Genomic DNA, 15,453 nt, shown 5'->3' on the forward strand with positions numbered 1-15,453 from the left:
AAAAAATCTCTTTAATGTCATGTGATTAAAATTAAATGTGTTGCATTACATTAATATATTTGATTCGTTCATTAATTCAATATATATGTTTTGCTCACATCTGGGTACTAGGCATTCAAGAGTTAATGGTAAATAAAACCACACTATTCCCTGGCCTCACATAACTCATGGTGTATGTGTGTATGAGCACACATGCAGGCATTAGTAAGTAATCACAAAGTGAATAAGCACAAACTGTAGTAAGAAATACAGAAGGGAGACAGATAGTTCTGTACGAGTATATACTAGGATGACTTTGAGCAAGTAAAAGTAGCTAGAAAGTGATTTGAGAATTTTTGATTTTTTTTTTAAATTAAAGATTTGATTATTTATTTGAAAGAATAATACAGAGAAGGAGGGGAAGGGAGAGGAGGAGAGAGGGGGAGAGGGAGTGGGAGAGAGGGAAAGAGAAACAAGGGCATTTTCATCTGCAGTTCGTTTGTTCCCTATCTGGGGCTGGGCCAGGCTGAAACCAGGAGCCCAGAACTCCACCCAGGTCTCCATCATTGGTGGTAGGGGCCCATGTATGCAGGTCATCTTCTGTTGCTTTCCTATGGACATTAGCAGGAAGCTGGATCAGAAGAAGCATAGCCAGGACTTGAACTGACACTCTGATATGGGATGCTGGTGTTTCAAGCGGCAGCTTAGACTGCTTCATCACAATGGCAGCCCCTGGGTATCTTCATTTTAAAAGTCCAATAGTAAATGATAAGGTAAGTCAACAGTACTTGTTTATTCAAAATGAAATGATCTCGGCAGACATTGGCCTCTCCTTAACAGTATCTATATTTTTTTGTCTAAATATAAAATAAATAAATATAAAATAAAAAAAGGAGAAAAGGGACTTGAGAGGAAGAATGGAGTACATACAACATCCACTCCAACCCTCTTACTGGCCAGACATAGACACTGATCATGAGAGGGTGACTACTTTGCCTCTTCGTTGTTTTCACTCAGTGGCAGGGATGAAATTGGAACCCATTATGCTAAAATCCTATCCAGAGGGCATCCCTCTCATCTATATCACTCTGGGTCTGGTTTATCGAATATCATCTACTCTGAAGCACTACTGGAAAAACAAGCTAGAAATTAAAAAAATAAGAGAGCAGGAAGAATGAGAATATCCATCAGTTAACACTTGCTTTCTGAATATAATCCATCATTCAGCTCAAGCCACTGTTGAAGAAAAAAAAATAGGTGATGCATACAGCCAAATATCCTAGTAATTTTTTCCTCATTCGTGTGCTTCATCCTTGATTTCAAGTGTTTAGAGTGTGTGTTTGTGTGTGTGTATTTTTTTTTTTTATTATTTTTGACAGGCAGAGTGGACAGTGAGAGAGAGACAGAGAGAAAGGTCTTCCTTTTTGCCATTGGTTCACCCTCCAATGGCCGACGCGGTAGGTGCGCTGCGGCCGGCGCACCGCGCTGATCCGATGGCAGGAGCCAGGTGCTTCTCCTGGTCTCCCATGGGATGCAGGGCCCAAGCACTTGGGCCATCCTCCACTGCACTCCCTGGCCACAGCAGAGAGCTGGCCTGGAAGAGGGGCAACCGGGACAGGATCGGTGCCCTGACCGGGACTAGAACCCGGTGTGCCGGCGCCGCAAGGCGGAGGATTAGCCTAGTGAGCTGCAGCGCCGGCTGTGTGTGTGTATGTGCATATAGAAAAATTCAGGTTGACAAAAGATACTAACATACAGACTTTCTGCCTTTAGTTTGTGGCCAACTCTATATTTAACTTTTGCTCTTTAATCATTTGCCTTTGCTCACATAAACTTTAGTTTTAGAGCAGTTTTTAATTTATAGAAATATTACACAGAAAGTACTGACACTCTCCTCCTGCCCAAGACACACACAGTTTAATCATATTATGTTAGTGCAGTACATTTGATAAATCAGTAGTGACAGATTATTAGCTGGAGTTGATAGCTTACATTAGTATTTGTGTTATACAGTTCAATGGGATTTAGCAAATACAGAAATCTACTATTTTAGAATCGTAGTCTCACTGTCCTAAAAATGCTCTATATTCTACCTAGTCATCCCTCCCTAACCTCAAGCCTAGGCAACCACTATTTTTTAACCGTTTCTGTAGTTTTTTTTGAGTATGTATGTATGTTTATTTATGTATGTGTGTGTGGTGATAAAATACACATAATATGAAAATTATCATTTTAAGTATACACTACAGTGGTATTAAGTACATTCACATTGTTGTACAACCATACCCAGTTGTCTCTGTGTTTTTCAGAACACCAAATAGTTGGAGTTATGTACTATACAGCTTTCACATAATCAACTGCATTTAAGTTTCTTCCATGCCTTTTTTGGATTATTTATATTCCATTATATGGATATATATCAGTTTGTCCATTCAGCTACTCATGGATATCTTGGTTGCTTCATGTTTGTTATTTCTAAGTTTTGGCAATTATGAATAAAGTTGCTATAAACATCCATGTGCAGATTTTTTTGTGTAGATTTTTTAAATTTTTGACAGGCAGAGTGGACAGTGAGACAGAGAGAAATGTCTTCCTTTGCCGTTGGTTCACCCCCCAATGGCCACTGCGGCCGGCGCACCGCGCTGATCCGAAGGCAGGAGCCAGGTGCTTTTCCTGGTCTCCCATGGGGTGCAGAGCCCAAGCACTTGGGCCATCCTCCACTGTCTTCCCAGGCCACAGCAGAGAGCTGGCCTGGAAGAGGGGCAACTGGGACAGAATCCGGCACCCCGACCGGGACTAGAACCTATTGAGCCACAGCGCCGGCCTTGTGTAGACTTTCAATTCATCTTAGTTAACACTATAGAGTGTCATTGCCAGATCATATGGTAAGCCCAGCTTAATCAATTAAGAACCTGTTGAACCATGCTTCAAAATAATTATACTATTTTGCATTCACAACAGGAATGAATGGGAATTTCTGTTGTACCACATTTGATGGAACATTTGATACTGACAGTGTTTGGGATTTTAGATGTTCCAGCTTAGAGGTATATCATCATTTTAATAAATAGATATTTCAGAACTTTCCAAATCAAAATTTTGAAGAGATGTTTTAGCACAAAAAGGGGCCTTGGAAAAAAATGCTTCATGTGTTAAAATGGTCTCTGGAGCACTACGGGCAAAGGTTCCAATTCAGTACAGCTGGATTTCTCCAAATATCATTAGATCAGTTTCTTAGGTCTTTACCAGCTTATCTCTCAGAGCAAAATAATTTATGTCTTCTTTAAACTTTCACAGCATCTCAGCACCTTGGTACACCCATCACTTGTTAATGACACTTCACTGCAACAATCTGTACGAGGTCAGTCTTTCTCCCTGGACTTTGTGGTCCTGCATATGGAGAGCCTGGCATCGTTGGGTAGATGTCCATGTGGGAAGTATAGAATCTATACCTGGTAGTTACTATCCTATATTCCTGATTACCACAGATACTAGTAGACGACATGGCAGACCAAACGCATCATGGCCTTTAGCTTCACTTCATTTCTCTTTAGCACTTTCACCCTCAGTTGGAATTGGCCCGATTATTCCCTACTCAACACTAGATCAAAAAATAAGTCACCCAATAGGTATGAAAGAAAAAGTTGGGCAGAAGAAAAAAACAAGACAACACAAAACCAGGTAGTGGACCATGAAAAAAAGCAAAGTCAACCAGCCTTATCACCCTTTCTCATTTCTCTACTTCTCCTGGTAGTAACAAACATTAAGAATCCCAGTTACAAACATGACTCTTTTGGGGACAATGGACAGTCTTACCAATACTACTTTGTGTTCCTTCAAAACACTCAGTAGAAACTGAGGAGGTTTTTTACAGATGTTCTCTGGAGGCTCTAGTAGGTATCTAGAGAAACACATATTCTTCCCAAATGACTACAGAACATTTCACGAGATTCTCAATAGTGAAGTCTTTCTTACTTTGTTTAGTAAATTCATAGTATAGTCCCACTTCCTAAAAAAGTTAGGGAAGCAGCTGCTGTGGATGCTATTTTAAAGATCAAGGAATGATTTCTTATGTGACAATATGACCTACTATAGGTTCCAAATGAACCCCAATGTACCACATGTTCAAATACAGATGAGTTACTAAATAGGCAAAGGTAGGATGATAAGAAGATGTAATCACAAGATATCTGAGAATTCTTGTCAGGATCTTTTATTTTCTATCTTTATATATAATTGTCACAAGAATAACAATAGGACTTTGTGTTGGTGTGGGAAACCAGAAAAAAAAAATCCAACAATTCCTGGTAATTTTTTATAATATCAATATGTAGGACTCTAGTTTCAACAGTTAATAAGACAAAATCATTTTTGCAATCATAATGACCAAAGGGCTTCCAAATCTGAAAACACAATTTTTCAGAAATTCTATCACTATCGTATGGAGTGATGATTTACAAATAGAAGAAATTACTGAGATTTGGGGGTTTGTTATGTTTTAGATCCCAAGAGCATTGTGCCAGATGTGGTGTCAAATATGTTAGCTGCTTGGCAACCTCGAAATTCCATGCTCATTAATTCAAAAGGCAGAGGGAGAGATCAAGACCTGCAGTTGATCCATGAATGCTTGGCAGTGAAGACTCAGAAACTGCCTGGAAATGAGAACAAGTGAACTCTTTCAGACAAAGTTTACAAATACTGAGCTCTGGAGAGTATGCCAAGAGTAGTGAAAACAGGGGCAAATAATAATAATACATCATTCAAGTTTTTCCTCCAATTAGCCAGTTGCTAGATCTAAAACATGTAATTCTAAAGTTCTCTGTGATGGTAGTGTGATTTACTCATCTTTTCTGTGGTTTATTGGCAATTTCCATCAACAGATAATGACTGTTGGTAAGCACCAGATAGATTCCAAGTATGTTACCAATTTTGCTTTTGCAAGGTAAAGATCCCTAGTTCTATCTGGTAACTGTTTAACTGGTCAGAAAATTGGTCTTGTGAGTTTCCAAAACAAGATCTACATATATTTTTAAATGGTTGGGTTTATTAGAGGCTGCCAAGGTGCCAAGTTTGACTTTAATAACCAAGAAGTAGTCAAAAGTGCATGATGTTATATCTAGATGAAAAATGCCATTTTAATCAAACATCACCTATGGAGATTATTACTTTCAGGTGAATAACTTTTCTCAAATTTGGAGACAGTCAAGTGAGTCCTTGATATACTAAGTTCTGCCACCGATTGTGTTGCAAGGATATTACCTTGAGAAAGTAACATTCCTTTAACTGTTGCAACCAGAGCATAGCCTGTTTCCTACAGCGCATGGCATTAGAGGCAAGGGTTTTCAAGAGCATCCCACACTTGTCCCACATGAAATGGTCCAAGAGTTTCAAGCAGTAATTCTTGTACTTTGGAAATTTCAACAATACCTCAGAAATACAATTTTTGATGCATACTTGAGGAAGTTTAAAGACTCCAAAAAAGCACCAAATTACATATACACTATAGAATAGTATGCCAACATAAAAAATGATAAAATCCTTTCATTTGCAATAGCATGTATGAAATTGGAGATCACTACATTAAGTGAAAAATAATCCAGGCATAGGAAGAAAAGTGCTGCATGATCTCACTCAAAAGAGGAATCTAAAAAATTTGATTTTATAGAAGATAAGAGTAGAATGGTGGTAGGGCCAGGTTTTGGTGCAGTGGCTACTCCACTTCTGACCCAGATTCCTGCTAATGTGCCCGGGAAGGTAGCAAAGATAACCCATATTCTATGGCCCCTGCCACTCATATGGGAGAATAATATAAAGTTCCTGGCTCCTGGCTTCAGCCTGGCCCAGATTGTGCTGTTGTGGGAATAAATCAGTAGATGAATGATCTCTCTCTCTCTCTCTCTCTCTCTCTCTCTCTGTCTTACTTTGCCTTTCAAATTAAATAATAAATCTTTTTAAAAAAAAAGAATTGTGGTTACTAGAGACTGGGGAGAATCGAAGGGAGGAAGGGATGGGGAAATGTTGATTAATGAATTCTAAGTTAAACAGGAGAAAAGCAGTCTGGGGTTTTATTGCATAGTACAATAGATAACAACTATGTTATCTTTTTGTAAGCTAGAAGAGAGAATTTTTTAATGTTCTCACCAACTGATAAAAAATTTGAGGAGATATATTTGACCTGACATGAACATTACACAATGCATACATGTATCAAGATATCACTTGACACATAAAAACATTGATATGTATATATTTATGTATTAGGTAAAACTAAGTTACAGTTGTAGAAAGCACTAAGTGAATCAGCAATTGTTACTGCACAATCACAGGTATCACAGCGTCTGGAAATCATCCTGCCATTATAGAGCATTAGTTCTTCGCTCCATTTTTGTCACTGTAGTTACTCTGTTCACTGCCTGACTGTCCCCATAAATCTCAGGGCTAAGTTCTGCAATAGCCCAGGGAACATGCAGGGGTATTTGTGTTAGCAGTCTGTAACATTTTGTCACACTGGTTTAACCTAGCCAGCTGAGCGAACATCTCTGTTCGATGACTCTACAGTGGCTGAAGTCCATGGTGACACCAGTCATATCTCCCACTGCCTGTGTTATTAGATGGCAAAATCTGTGCACAAATCCTCATGCTCAAGATTTTAAGGCATTCCAAAAAATATCTTTAGTTTCAAGTTACCAAGAAGTGTGGAAAACCAATTCATTGTTGTCTGGATTATCTGCTCTGTCTTCTCATATTCATATAAATTAATAGTGAACACCAAAAATAGTCTGTTTTCTTTATTTTCTAAACAAAGCCTAAGTAAATTCTACCCATTGATCAGAATTTGGCAGCTCAGTGTAGTTTTGCAACATGCTGATTAGGTACCTTTGCTTTAAAATACTCAAGATCATTTCCACAGTGAGAGTCCTAGAAATGACTGAGCTTGAAATGCCCTTAAGCCTCCCTTAGATTCTCCTTTGCTCTTCTCTCTTCAAAAGCTCAGCTCTTTCATTCTTTTAATTGTTCATCTTTGTTTACCCCATGAAAATGAAGGAAGCATATTTTATTTCATCCAAATCTTTAGCAGAACTCACAGAGAAGGAACTGGGTGAGCTCTGTTCGCTGCAGTTCCCACCACCTGACTGACTACTGCTCTTTCAAAATCTCTTAACTTGGTCCTTTTCTCCAACTTTTCCCTCTCTCTTCATCTGAAGCTTTGTGATTAGAGGAAAAAAATCTAGAGATATTAGGTCCTATTTCCATCATATAGAGGTTACTATAAATTTTCTTTTTAGAGCTTAGGTGTTCTCCATTAGAAAAACTCTTCCAAGGCATGGAAAAATTGGGTATTTATAAACAATTTTCATCATTCTTAAATCATGCTTAAAGGAATGCAGTAAGGGGTATCAGAAAACTCAGGTGCAATTCTGTTCAAAGACAAGGTCAAGAATATTTTCCCAGGTATCCTCCTTTTAACAGTGTGAGAAAATTTCCCAAAGTTCTGTGAAGTAGAGCAATTACAGACAATATTACATTTTTTTCTGGAAAATTACCTCTTAAAGTCTGCTAAATACATTGCATGAAAAAAAACTAAAATCTCTTTGTTAAATTCTTTTTTGGATCCTTCACTGCCTTCCTGGGCCACAGCAGAGAGCTGGACTGGAAGAGGAGCAACCGGGACAGAACCAGCGCCCCAACAGGGGCTAGAACCTGGAGTGCTGGCGCCGCAGGCGGCGAATTAGCCTAGTGAGCCATGGCGCCAGTCTGTTGGATTTTTAAGAAAACAAAAATCAGGACTCCTTATCTCTTTTCATTGATCATAAACCTTTCCCACTTACCACAGTTTATTATTTCACATCAGTGTGACTTTCCTCACACCACACTGATGTGTGTCCCCTTAGAACCTGAGCTGCAGGCTAGTAGGGCTCCTGCTTCCTTTTATCAATCATTATATTCCCAGGCCCAGCACAGAGCCTGCGCACATGCTGGGCTTCACTGCATTCAAGGGATGTGAAGCTCTCATCCCATTGTGGACTTGTGGCATAACAATGACTGTTCAATGTATCTCAGCCATGAGAGACTCATAGTGGGAAAAGCTACTGGACTTGGAGCCCAGAGGTCTTAATTTTAGGTCTGACCCTGCTAAATTGCTCTTTGGCTTGTGGCTCTCAATTTTATATCTTTAAAATGGAGTTACTATAAGGAAAAAAAGATTAAGATTGATTCCAGTCCTCAAATTCCATGTTTCTCACTGGCTCAGAGTAGTGGATTGCTTATTTGTCCTTTCACCAAATAAGTGATGCTAAACATAATACTACTCCCTGTTGCACTTTAAGGACCAACAACAAAAAAAAAAAGACCTAAAAGAGTTTAGTCTTAATATGTAGCTGTAATTCACATAACATAATGCTAATGCTTTACTTTTCTGGTTTGAAATATGAGGCAAATATATAATTTACTTATATGAGGGGACATTTTTTAAAAAGGAGAAAAATCATTGCAATGTTGTAGCAACGTGAACATTAAATTTCACAACTATGACATTGTTACCTTATCTACTGTACCATCAATTTATATGAACATAGTCAATGTGTCCCATTACCAACAATAGCAAGGATCCTGAGAATTTTAATCAATGAATTCTGCTGGTGATAAGATTGGTCACAGTATAGACAATAGCCACAGATATGTTCTCCTTTTGCTTATGCATATTTGAAATTGTAAAATAAAGAACTGTGTTTCCTTGATTGATTCAAAGACAGCTAGCATGCAAGGGGCCAATCATCTGGTATCTCTCCAACTTCCAGTTATTCCATGTGGCCAATTCCCCACAAGACTTGAGGTTAAAAAACTATTAAACACTTTGTACATCTTGAAGGTAAGTATCTGCCTATTTCACACCTGCTGTGACTTTTATACAGTATTCTAACTTTAATTCTTCTTCCTAGGTTCTCCTCAAAATTTTCTGTTCATTTTAATCTCTGATCAAAAATCACTTTGAAGTTTTGCTGGAAATCCATGAGATGATATTTTGTTTAGCTATATTCATTTATCTAGTTTTATGCATTCATTTTCATTTGTAGGAGTAATCTCAATGAACACAGCAGTGGTTATTCTTGGGGAAGGGGGTTAGGATGACACAGTAAAGGGAGGCTTTAATTTTTTCCTGTATCTGTGTCAGTAACTTTGAAAACAGTATATATTCATATATTCATCTTTGGTTTTTTTATGCCAATGGGCACTCATCAGTGACAGTATCTTAAGCCATTATTCCTTCTAAATACTTCTAATTTAAAAAAAAAACCTGAAATTAATGGAATGGATAATTGCCTATGTACAGTACAAAGTGAGGAAAATACTCAGAATACTCAGAATTAAACAAAAAAAGCCAACATGTAAAGGTAAAAACTTTTTTTTCCTCTTTCTTTAAATATAGGTTTCTCCAACATAGCAAAAATAATACAATGTTGGGGAGGAATAAATAATATGCCTTTAGAAACCAAATATTTAGTATTTTCATTATATTAGTTTAACGCAACTTCAAGCAAATGTTAACCAGAAGGTCAAGCCCAGGAATGCATAAAGGAAATCCTTTTCTAAACAAGAACACCAGGTTGTCTTTTTCCATTGTAGCTACAGTACTGGGACGCACAATGGTGCCAGTCAGCCGGCATACTCCAGATTATTGCATGCTCACCATATCAACAGTTTTCAGGATGCTCCAGTTTCAGTTGCTAGGGTCAGAGCACTGAGTGAAATTAACAGAGGTTGAACAATCAGTTCCTCTAAAGTATTGGAAAAACCATCCATTGAGACATAATGCATGCAGTTTTTCTGGGGCTTAGGGATTTCTCAGTTCAATTACAGTACAAATGGGATTCAGACTAGCATTTTCAACCAATGTAGGTGGAATGATTTCTGTGGCATCTGCACCACCCAGTAGGATCCCATACCACTTATGTTTTGAGTATTGAGTTAATGGTAGGGTCAACCCTATTTCTAGAGCCAGTTCTCCTGCAGTAAGAGCTCTCTTCTTCCCAGAACAGCAGATACACATAGCTTGTTAGAACCACACTGCAACAATTTTTTTCAGGGCTTGTGTAACCTGTAATTTGCCAGCACCATTTAGGTTGCTTGGTTAGCTCAGCAGAATCTTGTGTGTCATCAGGGAACTGATCAATATGAGCAACTGGCTCAATTCTAGTGGTCTTGCAAATGAACACAATGACTTCTCTTTCAACCTTTTATTTACCAGAATCTTCATTGTGTTTAGAAAATGTAATGAAAGATCACTAAGAGCATCTCTTAGAACAGAATTCTACAAGAGAAGGACATTATATCCTGTTTTGTTTTTAAAGATTCATTTATTTACCTGAAAGGTAGAATGAGAATGAGAGAGAGAGAGAGAGAGAGAGAGAGACAGACAGTGCATGCAAGCCCAAATGACTGCAATAGCCAAAGCCAGGTAGAGGCAGGAGCTTCTTCTGGGTCTCCCACATAAATGGATGGATGGGTACAGGGGCCCAAGAACTTGGTGTCATGTTCCACTGCTTTCTCCAAGTTCATTAGCAGGGAGCTAGATTGGAAGTGGAGCAGCTGAGATCAAACTGGTGCCCCTATGGGCTTCTATGCAGTGGGCAGCATAATAACCTGGAATGCTTAAACACAATATGTCTGTTTTAATTTGCTTCACTAAATTTAAAACATAAGCTTTCTCTTCTTGCAGCAGTCTGAGTGTTTTCACAAACTGTTTGATTATTCACATGTTTTGGGATCTGATAAATAAAACTCAGGAAGTCCAATTTTAGCCTTTTCAATTATTTTGGCTCTTTGGGGATAAGAACCAATCTTTCAGGCCGGCGCCGCGGCTCAATAGGCTAATCCTCCACCTGCGGCACCGGAACCCCAGGTTCTAGTCCTGGTTGGGGTGCCAGATTCTGTCCCGGTTGCTCCTCTTCCAGTCCATCTCTCTGCTGTGGCCCAGGAAGGCAGTGGGAGACCAGGAGAAGCACCTGGCTCCTGGCTTCAGATCAGTGCAGTGCACCGACCACAGCGGCCATTGTGGGGTGAACCAATGGAAAAGGAAGACCTTTCTCTCTGTCTCTCTCTCTCACTGTCCACTATGCCTGTCTAAAAAAAAATTAAAAAATTAAAAAATAGAAAAAATAAAAATAAAAAAAAGAACCAATCTTTCCACCCACTAAGTCATCAATTGTCCCATCAAGCTTCTTAACCATTTCCATATTTCTAAGATTTACATTAGTAGCTGTGGCTGAGTCAATCTCTTCCACATGCTTTGAGTGTCACATTTACGCTCATGGAAAAAGAAAACTTGAATATTGAGAGACCCCTTTTGGGTTCAGTCAACTGGTTAAACTATTTAGCAAAGTTTCTTTGTCACTCAGTTCCATAGGGTGAAACATGTCAGTCAAGATTTCAACTCCCTTTTCCAAAGCCTTCTAGAATGACTTAAAGATGGTTGGATGGATCCCTTTCTGAAGACACTTGATACAGGAATCTAAGAGACAGCCAGCAATGATGACCACTCCTTTGGATATGGCCATTAGTATTTTCTTAGCTGGATATCATGGTTGCACTTGTTGCAAGATGATGGCATCATCATTGGTAATGGCCATATCATCTTTTGCATCCTAATTTTATCCATTTCCTTTAGTTCAGGGCTTGTTCTAACAACATCAGCAACTACTTTGGCAGCAGAGATACATAGTAGAAATAGTACAGTAGGGATTCTACAAATAATGTTAATGTACTATGTATTTCCCTAAGAAAACCTCTAGAATATAGGATTTTCAATATTTTTACCATAAAGAAATGATATATATTTGAGGAGTTAAGATACACTTACCCTAATTAAATATTACATGATATATACATGTATCCAAACATCACGAGACTTCACACTATATTTATGTGTCTGTTAAAAATAAGACAAATTTCTAAAAAAAAAAAAAAACTCAATTGGTGACATATAGAAAATTCCAGCAAAAGCAAGTGCTAGACAAATGAATGAATGACAATTAGCATAGTCTTAAATCTCTGCTTGTTTTTCTTAATGTACTTGGTTGGAATAAAGGTAGGAATCCATCACACATGACTTTTTCTGTTCTGAATTCTGCTAAAGCCTGAAGATTTTAAGACTCAGCTGTCTGAATTATTCAAGTAAAAAAATAAACATATATTTGAACCTTTTTTGACAGCTGAAAAATGCTTTGTTCAGAGAACTTAAAATGAAACAAATGGTTTTTAAGCAAGTTTTCTTTGGAAAAATGATTTTTTTAAATGTTAGATCATTTTTCTAAGAGCATTCAAAATTATTGGAATTTGAAGAAAGGGCCTTCATATGATGGACTTCCCAGAATCTAAAGAATTCTCTTAGGGACAATTTTAAATAGTAAGAAAAATATGTGGCCGGCGCCGTGGCTTAACAGGCTAATCCTCCGCCTTGCGGCGCTGGCACACTGGGTTCTAGTCCCGGTTGGGGCGCTGGATTCTATCCCAGTTGCCCCTCTTCCAGGCCAGCTCTCTGCTATGGCCCGGGAAGGCAGTGGAGGATGGCCCAAGTGCTTGGGCCCTGTACCTGCATGGGAGACCAGGATCAGCGCGATGTGCCAGCCGCAGCGGCCATTGGAGGGTGAACCAACGGCAAAAAGGAAGACCTTTCTCTCTGTCTCTCTCTCTCACTATCCACTCTGCTTGTCAAAAAAAAAAAAAATGTAAACTCTTTCATGATATTTGAAGACAGGCTTATCATGGTTAAGAACTGAAGGTGCTGAATAATTCTCATGACAGAGTGAACTTTTAATTAAAGCACTGCACAATGGAACATTCCATCAAAAATAATATTTTAAGCACTCAGCTTTTAAGAGGAAAAAAATATATAAACTCAGGAAAATGAATTCATAATGGGAGTTTTCTGCCAGGAGGCTTTCTTAGGACAGATCTGAGGTCAGTACACACCTGGTCCAGAAATACGATTGGCTTTTTAATTAGCAAATATTCATTGAGTATCTACTGCATGCCAGACATTGCTTTAAATATTGGGAATACAAAAGTGAGCAAAAGAGACAAAACCCTACACCCTTGTGGAGCTTCAATTTTATTGAAGGGAGACAGATATTAGATACATCATAAGGTAAAATACAGTTATGCTGTATTATGAAATGACTCACTGGCTAAGTAAATGTTCAGTATTCTTCCACTTCTGAGTTTATTCTAACTGGGGACTTAAGAGTAGAGGGAGGGATTGGTAGAGACAATTTCCCCTCCGAGCTCTAGCATTTCTGTTTCTCTACTGTGAATATTTATGGATTTGAATCATCTACTTAACTATCTCCTCCCTCAGTACAATTGGAACTTCCTCAGGGAAAGGCCCTGTTTTTCTCTTTATACCTTCAGTGTCTGGAATATATGCTTTTTCTTGAAATACCTTCCTTTCACTTCTGAGAAACCATATTTCTTCCAGCCTTTTGTACTTTTCACTACTCAGTGTTTGTTCCTTCCCCAGGTTTTCTGCAATCCATTTTCTCCTGCCCAAGCCCCCACTGTTGGTGATTGTCATTCTGTCTACTTCTTTTGGATTCTCATTTCCTCTCCCAATCATCTCATTATTCATGTAGCTTTAATTCCCACCTATACAATGACAACCTCCTAAATGAGTTTTGTAGCCCAGACTTTTTCCCAGACCCTAGGGGACAAGGATGCTTTGTGATCATCAGGACCTGAGTGCCCTACAAACCTTTCAAGGTCCATGTAATTAAAGCAACCTATCATTTGTCCCACCTTCAACCTGTCATTTGTCCAGTGTTTCTGACCTCAGAGCCCCAATTCAGAAACCTGTTCTTCTTTTGACTACTCTTCTTTTCTTACCCTCCTAAAATAAGTCAATTGTCCAACTCTATACATTTTACCTCACTCACAAGCTTGGAATTTCTTTCCATTTCTTCTAATCCCTACTGCCACACCTTAGTTCACTCCATTGTCATATGGTACCTAACTTATAACCACAGCCTCATCCAGAGACAAATACACACTGACTATGATGTACCTAAAGTCTGGGCAGTAAAGAAAGATGAAGTGCATTGAGAATTTGATCTGGTAACAGCTCTACAGTCCCTCCCTGTAGTAATGTCTCACTGGAAGCCATTCCCTCCACAATATAGAGAATGGTGTGTCCAAACCCAAACCTGATCATATAACTTTTCTATGTAAAAATCCCTCAATTAGCTCCCACTCTTCTCAGAAAAATCCTCAAATTTCTTAGCATGAAATAAAAGGATTTAATATGCACCTTTTCTTTCTCTAGACCAATCTGTTGCTGTAATCCTATATGCTGTGTTTCAGTCTATGAAGCTACTTACAGTTTTCTGAATGCACTCTGTTCTATTACCTCCAGATACAAGCAGTTCCTATGACTAAAACAAAACACTTCTGATACCTCCACCGTGTACATTAAGAAGCTCACTGTGCCACCTTCCATTCTTTTCCCTAACACTGGACTCACACCAGGATTCAGTCTACCAAGAGTGTAGAAACAGGCTGACTCTCAGACCTATCAGATAGCGATCACCATGGAGTTCTATGTATCACAGCTCTTCAGCCCACGTTCTGGATTACGTTATGCAAATGATTTTTTTGTTTATGAAGGGGACACTTTAAATTTCCCAGAGCTACAAAGAACCACATGGCACCTGAAACAACACTTTTCCATCAAGAATGTAGATGACGCTCTCTAGAACAGGATTCGGCTTGCATGATTATCTTTTCAAGTAACTAAGGCATTCATCTGAAACAACATTATAATCTGTATATACTCTATCCTCCACACTGCAGCTTCAACTCGAAACCTCACCATTTTTTAACTCATTCTGCCATGGACTATCAACATCCATTTACACTTCTTTCTATCCAAACCTTTTCCTGCTGCTGCTTGAGCTGGAGGGCCCAGTCTAGGGGGTTTTCTTTAATCGAGTTGACACTGACTACATTTAAAAGAAACGAACATCTTCACATTGTTTTCATTCACCGAATGATGTATTCCTCCCCTTCAAAATGTCCTGCTTATAAGGTAAGTTTCACATATGACAATTCTGGTTCCATGGAGAGTGCACAGGGAAGTTTTGGTCAGAGTGAAGTCAGGGACAGGTGAGTACACTAGTAGGAAAAAAAAAAAAGCTTCTATTCACCACAAAATTAATATTATTTATTTTCTTACTAATACATATTTTTTCTTTGGATGTGGAATAGCTTCCTTTGGCTTCAATTTTAACTTATATAAAATGGCTGTTTGCACAACCAGGCCATTTATCTTTGCTACTCAATCACTTCTCCAAACAAACAGAAAACTTGAGCACATTAATGTCCTCAAAGAATTCACTACAATGGTGATTATTACTATTAAGAGATAGCTTCAAGCCAATGTAGAAATCATTGGATTTGATTATAGAAATGAAAATTAGCAAGGTG

At 38.5% G+C, this 15,453-nt stretch overlaps 1 protein-coding gene and 1 pseudogene across 1 annotated transcript in view; both read right to left on the reverse strand.

Moving 5' to 3' along the window:
• Positions 1-15,453, reverse strand: part of PLCXD3 (phosphatidylinositol specific phospholipase C X domain containing 3) — a 201,225-nt gene that overhangs the window by 44,817 nt on the left and 140,955 nt on the right. The gene's annotated exons all lie outside the window — the stretch shown is intronic.
• Positions 10,034-13,603, reverse strand: LOC133774687 (T-complex protein 1 subunit delta-like; annotated as a pseudogene).

The sequence above is a fragment of the Lepus europaeus genome, chromosome 15, assembly GCF_033115175.1.
Source record: "Lepus europaeus isolate LE1 chromosome 15, mLepTim1.pri, whole genome shotgun sequence".
Taxonomy (NCBI): Eukaryota; Metazoa; Chordata; class Mammalia; order Lagomorpha; family Leporidae; genus Lepus; species Lepus europaeus.